The 20,993-nt window shown below is 42.3% G+C and overlaps 1 long non-coding RNA gene across 2 annotated transcripts; it reads right to left on the bottom strand.

The window, feature by feature from the left end:
* Positions 1-1,226: 1,226 nt before the first annotated feature.
* Positions 1,227-18,426, bottom strand: LOC138752835 (uncharacterized). Of its 2 annotated transcripts, XR_011350988.1 has the most exons (5): positions 17,838-18,426; positions 17,462-17,553; positions 14,420-14,501; positions 2,671-2,781; positions 1,227-1,703 (listed from the first exon to the last, which is right to left on the bottom strand). It is a non-coding gene; the product is annotated as an uncharacterized lncRNA (long non-coding RNA). The 2 variants fall into 2 exon arrangements; XR_011350989.1 differs by lacking the exon at positions 2,671-2,781.
* Positions 18,427-20,993: the final 2,567 nt, after the last annotated feature.

The following is a 20,993-nucleotide window of genomic DNA, read 5'->3' on the forward strand; positions in this document are numbered from 1 at the left end:
TAGTCTAACTGCAGGCTTTGTGTGACTATTTCAGACCCATTCTTTGCTCATAGGTTTATATAAAAATGGATACATAATAAAAAAAAGAACAAGTGTGAAATTACAGGTATAAAATATTTGGCCACCTGATTTTCTCCAATTATGCGAATTAATGTTTTGCAATACAACAATCCATTATTTGGACTAAATGAAACAGATTGACATCCACCAATATAATCCTGCTGCAAGTTCCTTTTATCTCTTGAGTACTGGGGGTTACGTCTGGAATTAATGCTATTTCTTTGGGAATGTGGTACCATTCTCTCACTGCTGTGAGCAGAAAATGTTAAAGGTCAATACAAGGGTCAAGTAAAGGTAAAAGAAAAAGCTTCTGTTTGCTAATGGGTGTTAAGTGAGTGCCTGTATCATTTCTACACTTCAGTTCTGAGGTTAAATCAGTTTCTAAAGCAGACCCACTCCATCTCCCAAAACTATGGTCTCAGCTGACAATGGTCATTTTAAGTGGTCTGCTTAATGCTATTGCCAATTAGACATCTTCTCGATGTAATCTAACAACAGCTTTGAAAACAAATGCCCCTTTACTTTATCCATCTTTCTTCCCTACACCAGCCAAACCCAACACCACCAGCATATAACCTTTACCTGAGCCAATGGCCCAGAACTCACGCAAGTGTAATGATCCTTTGCCTTGCGATGGAAGCAAGACAGAAAAATGGAGGGATGTGTGGGGGTGCTTGGAGAAGGGAGAAAGAGGGGAAATGGGAAGATCAGTGACTCAATAAACTGACAGCACAAATCTCCCTCCCTTCTCCTATCTTCTCCCTTTTCAGCATGTATCTTTGAGGATACATCTTAAAGAATAGATGAGGGATAACCATGGATGTGGTATATTTGGATCTTGAGAAGGGTAACCCTTATATAGATGAACAAAGTAGGAGCATGTGGAACTGCAAATAAAGCAAAGGCATGGAATATCAGATAGAAAACAAAAGAGTAGAAGTAAACAGGTCCATCGCAGGTGGGTAGGCTATGACAGGTGAGTACCACAGGGATCATTGCTTTGTCGCAGCTATTCAAAATCTTTCTTGGCAATTTGAGAATCAAATGTAACATTTCCAAGTTTGCTGACAACACCAAACTAAGTGAGGGATATGAGTGGTGATGGGAATACTAGGAGGCTTCAAGAGGATAAATATTTATGTATATATTTATTTTGATTACACTGGACAACAATTTTTTTCAAAAGGTTTGCTTCCTTTCTAACTTTTTAGCTTCAAGCTAATTACAAAAATAGTTTCAGATTTGCTGTATCACATAGGAATTAACTTATTACTATTGAATTTAGCATGTTTAATCGCCTAATAATGCTGGCACATTGCATTAGTTCAACTGACCTAAAAATATTTAGTCGCTGATTTTCGTTTGTACTCAGCATCTGATGCTTCTCATGTCAGTGTCTCACAATAGTCGGCCAGCATTGATGGATTCCAGTTGCCCTGATACCGCACATCACTTTTCCATGGTCACAATGTTCTGTTGAAACCTTTCATCGTGTTCGTCACTGACTGCATCAAGATCAGCAGGGAAGAAGTCCAAGTGCGAATTCAGAAATTGAATTTTCAATGACATCTTGTACTTTATGGCTTTGCGTGCTTGAAGTAGACTTCATATAACAGGAAATCACAAAAATAGGTATGGTATATCTAAGAAAAAGATAGGTGATAGGAAATTTTTATGGTGATTTATCTTGATCAGCAGCTCAAAATCCATAATATACACTTATAAGTGTTAAGGAAGAAAAACCTTTGTTGTTCTGTGTTATTTATGTGATCATTATGTACAGTGTCTTGAACATTTTTGTGCATGCACCATGGTGTGGAGAGATGCTATTTCATCAGGTTGTGGGCTGATATCGCCTCAAACCGTGCATCTTGGCGCCTCACAGTTCGGCGGGCAGCAACCTCCTTTGAAGAAGACCGCAGAGCCCACCTTACTGACAAAAGACAAAGGAGGAAAAACCCAACACCCAACCCCAACCCACCAATTTTCCCTTGCAACCCCTGCAACCGTGCCTGCCTGTCCCGCATCGGACTTGTCAGTCACCAACGAGCCTGCAGCAGACGTGGACATTACCCTTCCATAAATCTTCGTCCGCGAAGCCAAGCCAAAGAAAGAAGAATATGTACAATCAGATGATAATAAACTTGAACTTAGTATGGACAAGGGAACACCACTCTGAGCCCTGCTCACCCTGGCCCACCTCTCACCTGTTCTCACAGGCAGCCTCTCCACACTGAGCAGTGGCTGGAGGAATTGCCAGCAGAGAACAGGGTTTGTCACCAGTTTCGCACCCCCTAAGTTCCCACCACTGCAGCATGCAGTCTGAGCAGAATCTTCTTCAAAATATAGTGGCTACGCTCCTGTGAGTGTACAATCTGGGCTGGGACTCAGGGATCCTCAAAACACTACACTGACAATTCAACATTTCACTCAGAAAGCACCCACAAAAAAAACCAATGCTTCAATAGCCAAACACAACTTGCTGGTGGAATGGTTCTTGTTTTGGGGCAGAACTCTTCTTCAAGATGAGGGAAATGAGGATGATAAGCCAGAATAAAGAGGACAGGATGGTGAACTTGCGAGAGGTGAAGCATGATGGACCCATCTCACATGTTGACCATTCTTTTTCTCCCACTGATGCAGCTCAACCTGCTGAGTTCCTTCAGCATAGTGTGTTCGGCTTCAGATTCCAGCATCTGCAGTCTCCTGTGTGTTGGTCATCTGTTTCAGTAAAATAAAAATGGAAAATGCTGAAAACACTTGGCAGGTCAGGCAGCATCTGTGAAAGAAGCATCAGTGTTCACATTTCAGGTCAATGGCATGTCATCAAATCTAGGTCAGAGGTCATCGAAATAATGCATTATGTCTCTTTGTCTCGTTGCAGACGTTGAGTGTTTAGCACAGTCTCTGTATTTATTTTAGGTATCCAGAAGCTGAATTTTTTATGCCTTTCTTGTCCTATTTTAGTGACATGGGCTAAGGGAATAAATATTAGATTCCTATTTCAAAGAAGTACTAGAGGATCTTTTACAGTCACCTACGGGCAATTGATGGAGAACACCCTAAAAAGGACTGCCTGCACTATTGTAACACCACTTTTATTTTCTTGCACAACAGTGACTGTAAATATTTATTATCTATCAATATTTTGTATTTATTTTCCCTTGTTAATTTAATGTATACTGTTGTGGTTGTTTTTTTTCTTTGAGGTACCTGTTTGGCTGCAGCAAGTTAGAATTTCAGTGCATATGCATCTTTATACAATGAGGTTGATAATAAACTCATTCTCATTATCATTTCCAAGACCACACAATATCAATAGCCCTGATTTACATTCTCAAGTTTCTGAAATTACACTTGAATGTACAACATTATGATTCAAAGTGCAGGGGATACCATTGAGCTTGCTGGGTGCCTGTTGAAATGGACTACTTTGGAAATCTGACAACAAATGATTTTGGAGAAAATTCCACATGCTTCCTTAAAAAATATACTCTTTTTCTCAGCATTCGACCTCCAAGGTTGAGCTGCAATGTCAACTGAGGTGCAGTTTATTCTTATGTTGAATTACTGTTCTAGCTGTTGTTTCAGAACCAAAAAGGCTCCCACCGTAAGACTTGGAAAATAAGTCTTACGGTGAAAATATATTACAGACTAAACCAAGGCTCTCAGAATCTGAAAAACTGCATTCCAAGGGTTTGAAACCTTGTTGAAGATAGTTTACAATCTGCTGATTGAGAAGACAATTGTATTTGTCCAAAATTCCAATGGAGTGAAACACAAAAGTCTGCAAACACTATGATTGTAGTAAAGACACACAGAAATGCTCGAGGAACCCAGCCAGTCTCACAGCACCCACAGGAGGGAAAGATATATAACTAACATTTTGGGCTAGAGCCCTTCTTCAAGGTATAAGTAAAAAAGAGGAAACCTTCTTAATTAAGACTGAAGAATGGCAGGGGCAAGAGTCCACAAACAGCCAAAAGGTGTTAATTGGATATGATGAGGAAAAGTGAGAATTGATTTTGACTCTGTGAAAGGAGACAGGGGGGGGGGGGGGGTGGAGAGAGAGAGAAGCTGGAGGAAAGGCAACGGGGGGGAAGAAAGGATGGGTGGATAGGTTGATATTAATGCCATCCAATTGGAGGGTGCCCCAAATGGAAAATAAGATGTTGTTCCTCTCATTTATGGGTGGTCTCAGTCTGGTAGTGCATGAGATCATGGACAGACATGTCAGTAAGGGAATGGGATGGAGATTTGAAACAGCTGGCCATTGGGAGATCCACTCTATTGTGGCGGACAGAGCCAAGGTGCTCAACAAAGCGATCTCCCACTCGGTGCCCAGTCTTTCTGATATTGACAAGACCATAATTGGAGCACTGGATGCAGTAGATAACTCCTGCAGATTCACAAGTAAAATGTTGCTTCACTTGGAAGGACTGTTTGTGGCCTCGAATGGTGGTGAGGGAGGAGGTGTGAGTGCAAGAGGAGCATCTCCTGCAGTCACAGTGGTAGGTGTCAAGGGGATGATTGGTGGAGAGGGAGGAGTGGACAAAAGAATCACATAGGGAGTGGTCCCTGTGGAAGGTGGAGAGGGGAATATGTGTCTGTTGGTGGGATCATGTAGTATCTGGTGAAAATGGCAGAGGAGGATATGTTGGATGTGAAGGGTGGTGGGGTGGTAGGTGAAGATAAAATGAATCCTGTCCTTGTTGCATGAGGGGGTGATGGGGGCCAGGGCAGATGTGTGAGTAATGAAGATATACCGGTAAGGGTTGAGTTGATGATAATGGTCACAGCCAGCTGCTCCCCCTACTCTTCACAGCTCTTTTTTTTAAATTTTTTAAATTTTCACACTTTGAACCATACTAACCAAAATACACACAAACATTTCCCTCCTGAATATACACAGTGTCTTTTTCTCCCCTTCCACAGCTCTTTTCTGATGTGGTCGGTAATTTTAACCCCCCTGTTTAAGCAGCTGACTGAGATCTTAGTTCCAAGGCAGCAGAATCCTCCCTCTTCATATTTTAATTCAATGTCTGCATGGATAGCTAGTGGGCTCCAGGCGAGATTTACCCCAAAATAGAAAGATTTCCTAATCCATCTTCTTATGGTTCCCAGAAAATAATCCTGAGCCCAGAATTCCAATATCTAAAGATTATGGGGAGAATACTCCACGATGCTTGGAGTACATCTCTGATGATCTGGCATGGAAAATTCTTCCAGGGAGAAAATGCGATGGAGACAGAGGAAATGAGAGAAGGGAGTGGAATCCTTACAGAGGACAGGGTGTGAAGGGGTGTAGTTGAGGTAGCTGTGAGTTTGTAAAAGATGCCTATCGAGAGTTTGTCTCCCAAGATGGAGACAGAGAGATTGAGACAAAGGAGAGTGTTGCTAGAGATGGACCAAGTGAATTTGAGATTTGGGTGGAAGTTGGCAGCAATGTGGATAAAGTCGATGAGCTCATCATGGGTACATGAGTTAGCACCAAATTAGTCATTGATCTAGCAGAGGAAGAGCTGAGAGGCCTTCCCTGTGTAGGCTTGTAGCATGGATTGCTCCATGTAGCCAACAAAAAGGCAGGTATAGGTAGGGCCCATGCAGATACCCATGGGTGCTCCTTTGACCTGGAGAAAGTGGAATGAGTCAAAGAAGAAGTTATTGAGGATGAGGACATGTTCTGCTAGCCAGAGGAGGGTGGTGAAGGAAGGGGACTGGTAGGATCTATTATCCAGAAAAACCAAAGGGCTTTGTGGCCTTCTGTATTGCGGGGGAGGGGGTGGAGCTGTATAATGATTGGATGCCCATAGTAAAGATGAGGTGATCAAGTTCAGGGAACTGGAAGTTATTGAAGTGATGGAGGTTGTGTGGTGTCTCGGATGTAGGTGGAGAGGGACTGGACTAGGGGGAGGGGAACAAAATGGAGTCAAGGTAGAAGTGGGGCAGGAGCACATGGTTGCAAGATCCATTGGATCCTGCAGAGATGCCAGAGATTATAAGATAACACCAACATGTAAGAAAGGAAGGAGATGTAAATAGTAGTAGTGCCTCACCAGAGAATAATTGTGGAGGAGAGAAATACAATAGTTTCCAGTGATTCTAGAGATCAAAAATCATCTCAGCAGTTTTATGTGACTTTTTTCTTGATGTACTCTTGTAAAACGCAGGTGTTCAAAGGTGAATTTTCTGGCCCAGCTATGTGACTAGTTTCTAATGGAAACTATTAAACATGCAGCAGCCACTAATCTTCAGATGGGGATTGTATTTCTATGACTCGTGCGAGTATGGTTCTTGGAGCCTTTTTGGCAACTCAATTATTTTTATTATTTGTGAAAATTGTTAAGAATACATCTTTAAGAGTGCAGACAATGACTAGCAAATCAACTTATGCAAATATTGCAATGTAAGTGTTCCACATGTGGGGAACCAATCGTTAAGTTTTCTGCAGCTGGTAGCCTGGGAAATTCTAGTCTCTTAGTCCAACCCAAGGGAATTACTAGCTAACTGACTTAGTGGTGGATTCATACAGAAGAGAAACCACACACAGAATCTGCATCAACCATCAACCACCTATCCACATTAATCCTGCACTAAACTCACTTTATTCTCCCCATAATCCTTAGATATTGGAATTCTGGGCTCAGGATTATTTTCTGGGAACCATAAGAAGATGGGTTAGGAAATCTTTCTATTTTGGGGTAAATCTCACCTGAAGCCCACTAGCTATCCATGCAGACATTGAATTAAAATATGAAGAGGGAGGATTCTGCTGCATTGGAACTAAGATCTCAGTCAGCTGCTTAAACAGGGGGGTTAAAATTACCGACCACATCAGAAAAGAGCTGTGGAAGGGGAGAAAAAGTCACTGTGTATATTCAAGAGGGAAATGTTTGTGTGTATTTTGGTTAGTATGGTTCATAGTGTGAAAATTTTAAAAAATTAAAAAAGAAAAGAGCTGTGGAGAGTAGGGGGACCAGCTAGCTGTGACCATTATCACAGCAAACTCACTTTAAACCAGCCCCGCGGTCTTGAAACAAAATACCCTAGAATCTACAGAGGTTTTTTTCTAGGTGGAATATTCATAATGTGACCTGAATCCCTTCTTGTTTTGTTCCTCCATCCCAGGTTGCTTTATCACAGAACCTGAGGGAAACACGATGCAAGAAAATGTAATCTCTCACCATGCAGTGACCTGCAGTAGATTCTTCTTGGAAGCCCACTGTTATGCAGTAGTGATGGTAGGGGCATATATAAGATAGAGTTGGTGGTGAGCACTGAGCATAATATTCAACAGCAGGAACTTCAGATCATAAGGTTGCTGCCTTATGGCAATCAAATCCTTGATGCCCAGGCAATTTCTTCTGACTTGTCCACAGTCTTTGCAGACACAACGTCTGCTTTAATTGGGCAGATAATTTTTAAAAGTGTTTTTCAACCGTGCCAACGCGGCCCAGGAAGAAACTGAGCTCATTCAGGTCCTATAGCAGGTCAGAGGGTGCAGTAGACAAAGATTTCAGTGGCACATTCATTGGGGTGTCCAAAACTGCTTGCTCAGAAATACAACTGCATAATGCTGATTTTATTTTTCAACAATATGTTACTAGGATTATTTTTGGGGTTAAAATGAAAATGAGACTTTTTCTGATCACTCCAAAAATGGGACCAAATGCATCATCTTTTGGCACTGACATAATTTCTAGGACTCCTAAGATGACATTATCTAACTAAAATATATCTCCAGTAAATAGGCAACACAGTGGCACAACTAGTTTCAGTGATGTAGGTTTAGGCGCTGTCTATGTGGAGTCTGCACATTCTCCCTGTAAATGGTGGTTTCCCCTGGGGTGCTCCAGCTTCCTACAATATTTCAAATTGTGTGGGTTGTTAAGTGAATTGTGTTGTGCAGCCATTCTCAGCACATTTAATGTGGGGGAGGGGGTGTCCATGGGCTGAAATCCTTAATAAGAGGGTTCCAGGGGTAGGCGAGGGGAACAGAAAAAACAAATTAAATTTGACTGCTTCACAGGGAAGAGGGCCCATAAACTTTGAGCAGCATTATTAGGGGACCATAGCCAAAAAAAAGTTGAGAATGGCTGCTCTCACTTGTAGGTGAGTGGAAAGAGGGAGGAATAAAATGGGATTGCTGAAGGCAGGCGCTTGATAGTTGGTGTGAATTCAGTAGGCTGAAGTGTCTGATTCTCTTTCCAGTTGTATGACCTGACAATTCTATACGAGATAGATTGACCTTCATCAAACAGCACGTTATTCATTACCCCACCCTGCAGTCCTCCTGATGTCCAGTCATCCCCAACACAATCACCCACACCCCAGGTCCTAAGCTGCAAAGCTAACAGCCTTGATCCCACCATTCAATCTGCCAGACGGTTTCCTACTAGATGCTGGAGCTGATTACAACAGCATCCTTAACTGCCGACTGAACTTCCTGTGGAATTCATTGTTACTCCTACACATGAAATACGACATACAGTATTTCATTGGGATTTCCAGTGGTACTTCCACAGAACTTTGCTCTTGTTTTGCCTATGACCTATCTCTGTGCTGTTGTCCCTCTTATAAAATGGCAGTGTTGTCAAAGCTACTGTAACAACTGCAAAGAAATGTCTAGCGATATCATGGAAAGATGATGGAGAAGTGTTATTAAGTAGATGGTATAATGAGATGCAAAATTGTATACCTTTGGAAAAAATTACATATAGTTTAAGGAATCGAGGTGAAAATTTTTATAGTACTTGAAAACCATACATAGATTTTATGGATAATTTTCCATTCTCCTCTTCTATCTCATCCACTCATCTTAATTATTAATTAATAATATGATTGTCTATGCTAATATTATTGTATATTAAACGGTAGTTGTTTCTTTTTTTTCTTTCCTTTTACTTTCGGGTGGAAGGAGGGATAGGGAGAAAAAATATAAAACTATTTTTTGTATCATTGGATGTAGATTTTTGATTAATGTTTTATTCATTTTTATTGTAATGATACATACAATTTCCACAAAAAGCTACTGTAACAGCAGTGCTCTCGCTGGTGTGGCCCTAGGAGAGTGGAATGCAGAGACACAGCGCTGCACCAAAAGTTTCAACCACACAGTCGTAATGCCAATGGCTCCGTAGAGGCTTTGAACGGCCTGTTAAAGGAACCAACGGTGGTTGTAAGTAAACTCCTGCAACCGTGAGGTCTGTCCCCAAGATGACGGCATCTATGCTGGGCAGTGGCCACGAGGGGTTGCAGGCTCCAGGAATCAGCAGACTGATGCAGGACACCAGTAATTGGGAGAAGGAGAAGCATGGGGGATGACCCTACAGGATGGTGACCATGTCGGCAAACCAGGGAGGGGCTCAGTGGACAAAGGACCCTACAAGAAAGGCAACGATGGCAGCAGACCAGTGAAGGGCTCAGCTCTGAGGTAACCATACAGGCTGTGAGGAACTTATGGTCTGGCAATCCGCACAGGCTGTGGGATGCTAGAGACTAGCTCATGGGATCCAGGTACCAGAACTGGGATTCAAGAGGGTGCTGAGGGCAAGCAGGGCTCTCTAGCACTGAAGGCTTCATGATGGTGTTGAAGTTTGGATCTGGGCCCCGTGTTGCCAATGAATTGAACAGATGTCTGTGCAGCTGCAGAGGCTGAAGGGGAAGCTACAGACATTCAGGGACTATGAAGGGACTCTCTTTTGCTTCTTTTTCTCCATTGTAGAGATGCCGGGCGAAGCTCATGGTAAATCTTTGTTTACCTTATGGCAGATAAAATTTATAGCATATCATGTATGTTGCATATTTAATGAATTATTACAAGACAATGATAGGAACCTTGAACTTTGTAAAGAGCACCTGAACTCTAATGGACAAGCAGTCCATCCAGACAGTGGTGATTACATTTACTCTCCAATTGCTTAAGCTCTTACAATGTGAATAATGATTCAGATGAGGATAGCAGAAAACCTTATATATAAATGGAATTCTAAATTACTATCTGGCCCAAGAGAAGCTGCCCCCCCCCCCCCACTATTAAAGCATATAATTACAATATGCAATAAGATTAATGGTCAAATTGGGGACAGGTTGTGGGGGGGGGGGGGGGTGGCGTCTTCCACCTAAAACACTTCTGGCTCAAAATATTTTAATTCCATTAATTAGTAATAATAAAATCCTGGACACTTGGTTCCAGAGAGGGGTCAAGTGTATTGAAGATTGTTATGAGCAGGGACAATTTATGACAATTGAGCAAATTAGGAATAAATATGAAGTTTTAAATACATCTTTTTTTCTGTAATCTTCAGTTAAGATCTTATTTAATGGACAAATTAGGCAGACCAATGTTTTTGATCTGGTCAAGAAATAGGTAGTTTCTTGCATTCAACCTGGTTGTGCCCTAAATTGAGTCCTTTTTGGGAAGATTTTCGTCATTTCTGGGGGAAAAATTTACTGGCATTCGATACCCTCAGGTGCCTGAATTATTTTCAATGGGGAATTTAGAAGACATAAGACCTAAAATGAGGCTGTCGAAATATCAATTAAAATTTGTTAAGCTCACTTTAGCAATGGCCAGGAAATGCATAACAATTGCTAGGAAATTTGATTCCCAGCTAGGTTTAGCCCGCTGGAAGATAGAAATGCATAATTGTGTTCCCCTGGAGAAGATCATCTAGAACCTCAAAAACAGGTATGATGTATTTTCAAGAATATGGAATTCATACCTAAGGTACATTGGGGTAAATCTTTAATGATTCCCCTTCCTGTCTCTTCCCCCTGGTGCTCTCAGCGCTGAGGCCTCTAGATAACTCAGGTTATTTGTCCCTTGATGGAAGTGGGGTTGTTCCTGGGTGAAGCCAATCTTTTCTATTTCCTATTCTTACTTTTTCTTCTTTTCTTCTTGTTCCTCGGGGGGAGAGGGAGAGGGTTCATTTTATTTTCTTCTTCTTTCTCTCTATCATCTTTTCTCTCTTTGGTTCAACTTGTACATTGAATTTGCATTTTTGTAGTATTATTGTAATTTTTCTTTCTTTACAATCACATTGACTTTTTTCTCACTTTATTTAATATCAACGCGGATCAATATTTGTATTAATTTTGTTAATATTTTTCTTTTTGATTATTCTACATGTTGACTGCATTTCAACTGAAAATTCTCAAAATAAAATATTTCAAAAAAAATAATCATACAAATTTGAGCATAATGTAAGTATGGCTGTCTTTTTTAACATAGAAACATAGAAACATAGAAGATAGGAGCAGGAGTAGGTCATTCGACCCTTCGAGTCTGCTCCGCCATTCAACGAGATCATGGCTTATCTTAAAGTTCAGTACCCCGTACCCGCCTTCTCTCCGTAACCTTTAATACCCTTAAACTGAAGAAATATATCTAATTCCCTCTTAAATATATTTAATGAACCTGCCTCTACTGCCATCTGTGGCAATGAATTCCACAGATTCACCACCCTCTGGGTCAAGAAATTCCTCCTCATCTCGGTCCTAAATGGTTTGCCTATTATCATCAAACCATGGCCCCGGGTTCTGGATTTTCCCATCATTGGAAACATCCCATCTGCATCCAGTCTGTCCAGTCCTGCCAGAATTTTATATGTCTCTATGAGATCCCCTCTCAATCTTCTAAACTCCAGCGAGTACAATCCCAATTTGCGCAATCTTTCCTCATAAGTCATTCCTGCCATTCCAGGTATCAGCCTGGTGAATCGCCTCTGCACTCCCTCCATTGCAAGAACATCCTTCCTTAGATAAGGTGACCAAAACTGCACACAATACTCCAGGTGTGGTCTCACCAAGGCCCTGTACAGCTGCAGTAAGGTATCCTTGTTCCTATTCTCAAACCCTCTTGATATGAAGGCCAACATACCATTTGCCTTTTTAATCACCTGCTGTACCTGCATGCTCGCCTTCAGAGACTGGTGTACTAGTACCCCTAGGTCTCTCTGCACTTCCCCATCTCTTAATCTATTGCCATTTCATAATTTATTTTTGCTCTCTTGATTAATCCCTTTGTCCTCCTTTGGTGCATCTTGAACTGCTCCCAGTCTTCGGTTGTGGTACTTTTTTTGGCCAATTGATATGCTCTCTCTTTGGACCTAATGCTGTCTCTAATTTCCCTTGTTATCCACGGTTGAGTCACCTTTTTTGGTTTATTTTTATGCCAAACCGGTATAAACGATTTTTGCAATTTTTCCATTAGATCTGTGAATGCTTTCCATTGTCTTTCCACAGTCAACTCCCCCATAAACACCACCCAATCAATCTTACTCAACTCCCGTCTCATACCATCATAATTCCCTTTATTTAAATTCAGGACCTTAGTCTCGGTTTTAATTTCATCACTCTCCATGTGGAGTGAGAATTCAATCATATTGTGATCGCTCCTACTCAAAGGGCCTCGTACAACAAGATTGTTGATTAGCCCTTATCATTGCATAATACCCAATCTAAAATGGCCTGCTCCCGAGTTGGTTCCTCAACATATTGGTCTAGATAACCGTCCCATAAACATTCAAGGAATTCCTCCTTCTCAGTATTTTTACTAATTTGCTAGTCCAATCTATATGTAAATTAAAGTCTCCCATGATGACAGCTGTTCCCTTATTGCATGCTTTTCTAATTTCTCTTTTAATGCCTTCCCTCACCTCTACACTACTATTTGGAGGCCTATATACCATCCCCACTAACGTTTTCCGCCCCTTGCTATTACTCAGTTCTACCCATATAGATTCCGCATCTTCCGAGTTGATATCCTTTCTGTCAATCATGTCGGTCCCTTCTCTCACCATCAATACTACCCCACCCCCTTTTCTTTCTTGCCGATCCCTCCTAAATATCGTATACCCCAGGATGTTAAGTTCCCAGGCTTGCCCACCTTGCAGCCATGTTTCTGTAATCCCAATCAAATCATATTTGTGTATCTCAATTTCCACAGCTAATTCATCTACCTTGTTCCGAATGCTTCTTGCATTAAGATATAAAGCCTTCAGATTTCCTTTTTTCACCCTCCTTGCTCTTTCTGATTTTTTACTTTCGCTGCCTAACCTAACTTTTCCTGTTTTATCTTTTCTGTCCTTTGCCCTATCATACAGGTTCCCACCCCCCTGCCAAATTAGTTTAAACCGCACCTGACGGCTGTACCAAACCTAGCTGCCAATATATTGACCCCTTTTGGGTTTAGGTGTAACCCATCCTTCTTGTAGAGGTCATGCCTTCCCCAAAAGAGATCCCAATGATCCAAGAAGCCTGTCCTTTACACCAGCCCCTCAGCCACACATTCATTTTTCTTAACCTTCCATTTTTGTCCTCAGTTGCACTTGGCACAGGTAGCAAACCAGAGATCACCACCCTGGCTGTCCTATTTCTTAGTTTCTGTCCCAGCTCTCTGTAATCCTTTTTCAGTACTTCCTCCTTCTTTTTATCTATGTCATTGGTATCCACATGTACCAAGACATCAGGCTGTTCGCCTTCCCCTTTTAGAATACCCTGGACCCGATTTGAGATATCCCGCACCCTTGCACCAGGGAGGCAGCACACCATGCGGGCATACCTATCTGGCTCACAGAATCTCCTGTCTATATTTCTGACAATGGAGTCCCCAATGACCACTGCATTCCTCTTTACCTTTTGGTCCACCATGCCAGGCTCAGTGCCAGCGACCTGGTCACTGCTGCCAGCTTCTGTCTGGTCATCTCCCTCAACAGCATCCAACAAAATATACCTGTTACTGAGAGGGATATTCACAGGTGTGCTCTCCATTTTCCTGGTATTTTTCTTCCCTCCCCTGACAATTACCCACTTACCTGACACATCTGGTCTTGGGGTAACTATGTCCCTGAAAGTTGAATCTATCAACTCCTCACTCTCCCTTACCAGCCGAAGGTCTTCAAGTTGCAGCTCCAGTTCCCCAACTCGGTCCTTAAGGAACTGCATCTCGGTGCACCTGACGCAGATGTGGCTATTTAGGAGGGTGGGACTCACCCACGGTTCCCACATCTGACATCCAGTACAAAGCACTAACCCCATAGGCATGACTGAGCTAAAATAATGCCACTTACCTTTCTCCTCGCCTGCTTTTGCCTAAGCCTGTTGAGCCAAAGGCTGGAAGTCCCACTCCTTCAGTGCCCCACTCACTCAGTGTGCCGCTCCTCGCTGGCCGCTCCCTCCCCTTTTACTTCTTTTACTGGCCCCTTGACCAATTATCCTTGACCAATTAACCCAGTCACTCTCTCCAAGCTCCTGCTCCTCTGACTCACAGCTCAAACTTCAGCTGCTGCCTCCTCAGACTCCCAGCCCGATTTGAGTAGGCCCAAGCCCCAGTAAGCCCTTGTATTTAACTGCTTACCTCCACGCCACTCTCTCCGAGCTTCTCCTCCTTTGACTCCCAGCTCGAACTCCGAGACACAAAGCATGCCCAGAAATAAACACTGCATCATAAAGAGGAAATGCACATCTTCAAAGAGAAATACTATACAACATATCATGATTATAGCTAAAAGCAGTAAGACCAGAGGTAAGGCCAGTTTTTCAACTGTGCACTTCTGGTCTTTCCATGATTCTGCCTGACCTACCTAGCGTTTCCATCATTTTCTCTTTGGATTTCAGATTTCCAGCATCTGTATTATTTTACTTTGCAGTGCAACACTTCTTCATAAGCAGTCCTTCTGAATGAAGGTGACTTGCTTCCATTCTGCCTCTGTGGGTCTGGAATGGCCGACCAGACTGAGATGGGACTCATGGACTCTGCCACAGCCCTCTCACTATTCACTCCCTTGGAATGTTATGTTGGCTGAGTCATCCTTGGTACAGCAGGGAAGGAAGGAGAGTGCGGGATGAGAAGGTTCGGCTGTCAGGAGTAGCAACTTCTGCCAGGAGTTGACGCAAGCTGACTTTTGGAGGAGAGGGGGCTGGGTCAGCGGGGTGAAAAACCCAGGTGGAGCACCACTATGCCCCTTGACTTCACACACCATGCTGAGAAAAGCCACTGAATAAGAGAAGCCCCACAAAAAATCAACAAGTATTGTTATCTCTCTGTGTTACTCGGGAGGCTTCTTAAATAACTTAGAGATTCAAGATTCAAATATGAAAAGAGACTTTACTTACTGATGCCTTCCACCAGCTCAGGAAACTTTTCACGCCCACACACACACACACACACACACACACACACACACACACACACACACACACACACACACACACACACACACACACACACACACACACACACACACACACACACACACACACACACACACACACACACACACACACCTCAGAATGGTGCATTACAGTTACAACAGTGAGAATGGTATATTCTTACACAGTTATAAAATAATTCACATTATCCTGACTATATAACAAGCATGGTTGTTAATTGGGTCCCTTACTACCTTTTGCCAGAATCACTTCCATGACCTGAATAAGGTCTGGTGAGAGTTGATACCAACTCTCCAAGCCTCCCCACCAAACAACACGTGCTACAATTAGGTAAAAACACAAAAATGTTGGAGGAACTTGGGACAGGCCAAAGGCAAATGGGGCACAATTGGGCATGAAAGGTGAGAATTGATTGAGAAAGCAGGTTGGCTCTGTGAATGCAGAGCTGAAGGAAAGGAAACAGAGGGATAGGGGAAGGTGGGAAGGCAGGAGTTGAGGGGTAGACTAACAGAAACCGGAAAAGTTGATGTAGTGCCATCTGGTTGGAGGGTGCCCAGACAAAATATGATGTGTTGTTCCTCCATCTTGTTGGTGGTCTCAGTCTGGCAGTGCATGAGATGATGGAGAGACATGCTAGCAAGGCAATGGGACAGGGTACTGAAATAATCACGGGTCTGCATTTCAATTAAATTCTTGTGGGTTAACAAAAGCAGTACATTGCAGGCATGTCAAACGTTTCCTGGCACTCAATGCACATTGATACATTGGCCCTTGCACTGGGTCTTGGGCCTTCTCTGGCTAACTGGGAGAACTATTTCTTCTGAACACTCAATCTGCACTATCCGTGCTGCACCTGGATTGTCTCCATCTGTTCAAGATACCTGGTGCAGTTCAGAATATAACATAAAAGGCTGTCAGTACAAAAACCTTTATTCCAGGATTTCATGTTCCAGTTTGCCCAAGTCTCAAATGAAAGTTAGTCAAATTACTTCTTAAAGAAGAAATACCCAGTGTTGTTAATGGGAATGTGTTATACCATGATAAGAGTTTATTGTAACATACAATGTACAAACACATCAAAATTCTTACTTGCAGCAGCCTCACAGGTATGTGTAAGACACACTGACAATAATATAAGTTAAATACCACAATTTATCAAGTTAGAAAAAGTGATAATAAAAACAAAAGTGGAGATAAATGCCTATTCATATTTTCATTTAGTGAAATAAATAATAGTGATGTTTCAGTTCTATATAACAGTTAAATAACCACAATACATAACAAATCCATGGTCAGACAATTTTGCAAAATAATGAAACTTTTAATGAAAACAAAGGATAATTAACAGACCTTCCAAAACCCTGTTGCGTGAAGTGCACTGAACGTACTTTTATTACGGGAAAAATGCAGATCATAATACCAGAAGCACATCTCAATACTGCATTTTTCAGCACAGAAATTAATTTTTTTTTTTATTTAGACATACAGCACAGTAACAGGCTCTTCCTGGCCACAAGCCCATGCTGCTCAATTACATCCAATTGACCTACAACCCGTGTACATTTTTGAATGGTGGGAGGAAACCAGACAATGCCGCACAAGGGGGAACCCCTAGCGCTCTGCATAACGCATCTTTGGTGCCACTTGCATTATGAATTCTGTCGACAATTGACATTGTTGGATGTGTCTTGGAGGGGAAACAAAATACTGTCAGCATGAGGATTTTTTGGTGCAATTGACTTGCTTAAATTGCAAGAAGGATTAAGGATACATGTGGCCAAGATATGCTTAGTCCATTTGCTCTTGGCTGAATAAGCTCTTGTCATGTTGGCAGAAAGGTACTATGTATGAGGGTAGTAATAAATGGAGAGTTCTGAGTAAATAAATACAACACAATATCTCCTCCACATTTTTGACAGATTCTTGACTAGTGCCACTTAAATATTTTATTTACGTATTAAGTTGAAATATATTATCAGCTAACTGTACATATAGAACCAAATGAAACACCATTTCACCAAGGTGCAAAATATACTTCGTGTTTGTGTGTGTGTGTAACAAAGACACACACACACACACACACACACACACACACACACACACACACACACACACACACACACACACACACACACACACACACACACACACACACACACTGTATATATATATAATATTTTGGAATGGATTTACCCAGTTACAGGATACCATTCATCAATCTCACAACCTGAGGGAAGAAGCTATTTCCCAGTCTGGCGGTCCCAATTTTGATGCTCCTTGACCTCATTCTTGATGGCAGTGGGTCAAAGATACTGTGTTCTAGGTATGAAAGCATCCATAATGATTATTGTAGCTTTATTCAAGATTATTTCATTGTCATATAATAAATCATAAAATGTGATATTACACAAAATTTCCTTCCTACTGTAAGGCAGGAAAAGATTCACTCTCAGCAGAAATTTCCCAGCACCCCTTGCAATCAGAGAGAGAAGCCCCCCCAGAATCATTAAGTGTCCATAGATTCGCCTCCAGGACTCTTGCAGCCTCCATAACCACACAGGCTTCAGTCCAAACCATCAGCAACCAGAGCTCTAGATACACACCTCTAACACGATCAGTAAGTTTTCAGTGCCCTCAGCACCCTCTTGCGTCCTTGTTCCGATACCTGGTACCCCTTCACCCAGTCTCAGGCCAGTCTCCAGCAACCCGCAGCCTGATGTGAGTCCTTTGACTGAAGTTGACAACAGCATGTATCCTGTGTGGGTTCCTCACCTCGAGTCACCAACAGCCTGCAGCCTATGTGTTCTTCAGCCTCAGAGTTCCTCCTTGGTCTGCCACAGTGGTCACTGTCCCGTGGGTCATTTCCTCTGTTTCTTCTTCTCAAACAGGATGTGGTCTCCCCGATTTCTGGTGCTCTGCACCAGTCCTCTGCTTCCCTGGAGTCTGCAACCCTTTGAAGCCACTACCAAACAGGAACCACCATCTTGGGCCCAGACCCTGCGGTCGCAGGATTTTCAGATAAACCACCGTCAGCTCCTTTAAAAGGCTGTTTAAACCCTATACAGATTCGATGGTAGGCGGACTGTATGGTGGGACCCTGCGGGGGAGCACTGGGTGGAGAATTTTCTTTCTTTATTTTTCTTCAGTTGTCATCCCAATATTTTTTTTGAATATAAAAAAAGATCCCTGTGATAGCCTTTTCCAAATTGCCTATTCTTCCTGTAGTTGGCTCTCTGTCTCCTCTCCTTGATCATTTATCCATCACTGCAATCACAAGGCACTGAAAAGGAGAGCTGTTTTGCAGATTAAATCAAACACAGGGATGTGCCCAGTGATCTATTGCAGAAAGAAGAAGCAGGAGAAGCAACAGAAACCAATACAATTGTAAAGAAGGATGTTCCTAGGACTAAAACTAAAGGCTATAGATTTAAGGTGAGAGGGGAAAGATTTAAAAGGGACCTGAGGGCAAATTTCTTTTAGACAGAGGATGGTGGTTATGTGGAACAAACTGCCAGAGGATGCAATTAGAGATCAGTACAAGATTTAAAGGGCACTTGGCAGGTGCATGGATAGGGAAGGGTTTAGGTTTAGAAAACAAATGGAGCTAGGTTAGGTAGATGACCTGGTCAGCATGGACATGTTGAACTGACGGGCCTGTTTCTGTGCTATTAAACTATATGTCTTGATATAGGGAGGATAGACTTTGCACAGCAGGCCAGAAGTGTTTGAAAACAATGGAGCAAAGGGATTCTTGACTAAATATTTTATTTTATGCAGAACAGAATCGGCTCTCTCCAATCCCCATCTTTGGCCTTTATCCTCAGGGCCCCATTTTATATTTCCTCTCCTTATCCAGGATGTCCTGCAATCCTTCCAGTGTCACCAATCTCAGAGGGCCACTGCTGGGCCAATTGACACCACCTTCCAGGGACACCAGTTATGAAGATTTTCCTCAAACAAAGCATGGACAGATCCCCAATGTCCATTTGGGAGGCCAAGAGCAGAATAATGAGGAGTTTTATCACCATAAGAAACATAACCCTATTCAGCCGGTTCCATACACATTGTGAAGCATATGTAGCATTACTGTAATATATAACATAACATACATAACATCACAATTACAGCACGGAAACAGGCCATTAGGCCCTTCTAGTCTGCACCGAACCAAACACCCCTCTCTAGTCCCACCTCCCTGCACAATGCCCATAACCCTCCATCTTCTTCTCATCCATATACCTGTCCAACCTTTTCTTAAATAATACAATTGACTCCGCCGCCACTATTTCTCCCGGAAGCTCATTCCACACGGCTACCACTCTCTGAGTAAAGAAGTTCCCCCTCATGTTACCTCTAAACCTCTGCCCCTTAATTCTTAATTCATGTCCTCTTGTTTTAAACTTTCCTCCTCTTAACGGAAATAGTCTATCCACATCCACTCTGTCTATCCCTTTCATAATCTTAAATACTTCTATCAAATCCCCTCTCAACCTTCTACGCTCCAAAGAATAAAGACCTAATCTGTCCAATCTCTCCCTATACTCTAGATGCTTAAACCCAGGTAACATTCTGGTAAACCTTCTCTGCACTCTCTCCACTCTGTTTATATCCTTCCTATAATTAGGCGACCAGAACTGCACACAGAACTCCAAATTAGGCCGCACCAACGTCTTATACAATCTCAACATCACCTCCCAACTCCTATATTCCATGCAATGATTGATAAAGGCCACCATACTAAAAGCCTTCTTCACCACCCTATTCACGTGAGTTTCTACCTTCAGGGAACGATGTACCGTTACTCCTAAATCTTTCTGCTCTTCTGTATTCATCAATGCTCTCCCATTTACCACATATGTCCTGTTCTGATTCTTCTTACCAAAATGAAGCACCTCACACTTATCAGCATTAAATTTCATCTGCCATTTTTCAGCCCACTTTTCTAAGCAGCCCAAATCCCTCTGCAATCCTTGAAAACCTTCTTCATTATCCACTATTCCACCTATCTTAGTATCGTCTGCATATTTACTAATCCAATTCACCACCCCATCATCTAGATCATTAATGTATATAACGAACAACAATGGGCCCAATACAGATCCTTGAGGCACACCACTGGTCACCGGCCTCCAACCTGACAGACAAGTATCCACTACCACTCTCTGGCCTCTCCCTTTCAGCCAATGTTTAATCCATTTGACTATCTCAAAATTTATACCTAAAGACTGCACCTTCCTAACTAACCTTCCATGTGGTATCTTATCGAAGGCCTTACTGAAGTCCATATAGACAACATCCACTGCGCTACCCTCATCCATATTCTTAGTCACCTCTTCAAAAAATTCAGTCAGATTGGTCAAACATGACCTTCCTCCCACAAATCCATGTTGAGTGCTCCTGATCAGACCCTGTCTATCCAGATGTTTATAAGTACTATCTCTAAGAATTTTCTCCATTAATTTACCTACCACAGACGTCAAACTTACAGGCCGATAGTTGCCAGGCTTCCTCCTTGAACCCTTTTTAAATAACGGAACCACATGCGCAATGCGCCAATCCTCCGGCACTATCCCCATATCTAATGACATTTGGAAAATTACCGCCAGAGCCTCTGCTATTTCCTCCTTCACTTCTCTCAATGTCCTGGGGAAAATCCCGTCTGGTCCCGGAGTCTTATCCACCTTTATATTCTTCAAAAGCCCTAAAACTACATCTTTTGTAATCTCTATATTTCCCATATTTACCCAATTTGCTTTTTT

Source organism: Narcine bancroftii, chromosome 1 (assembly GCF_036971445.1).
Source record: "Narcine bancroftii isolate sNarBan1 chromosome 1, sNarBan1.hap1, whole genome shotgun sequence".
Classification (NCBI taxonomy): Eukaryota; Metazoa; Chordata; class Chondrichthyes; order Torpediniformes; family Narcinidae; genus Narcine; species Narcine bancroftii.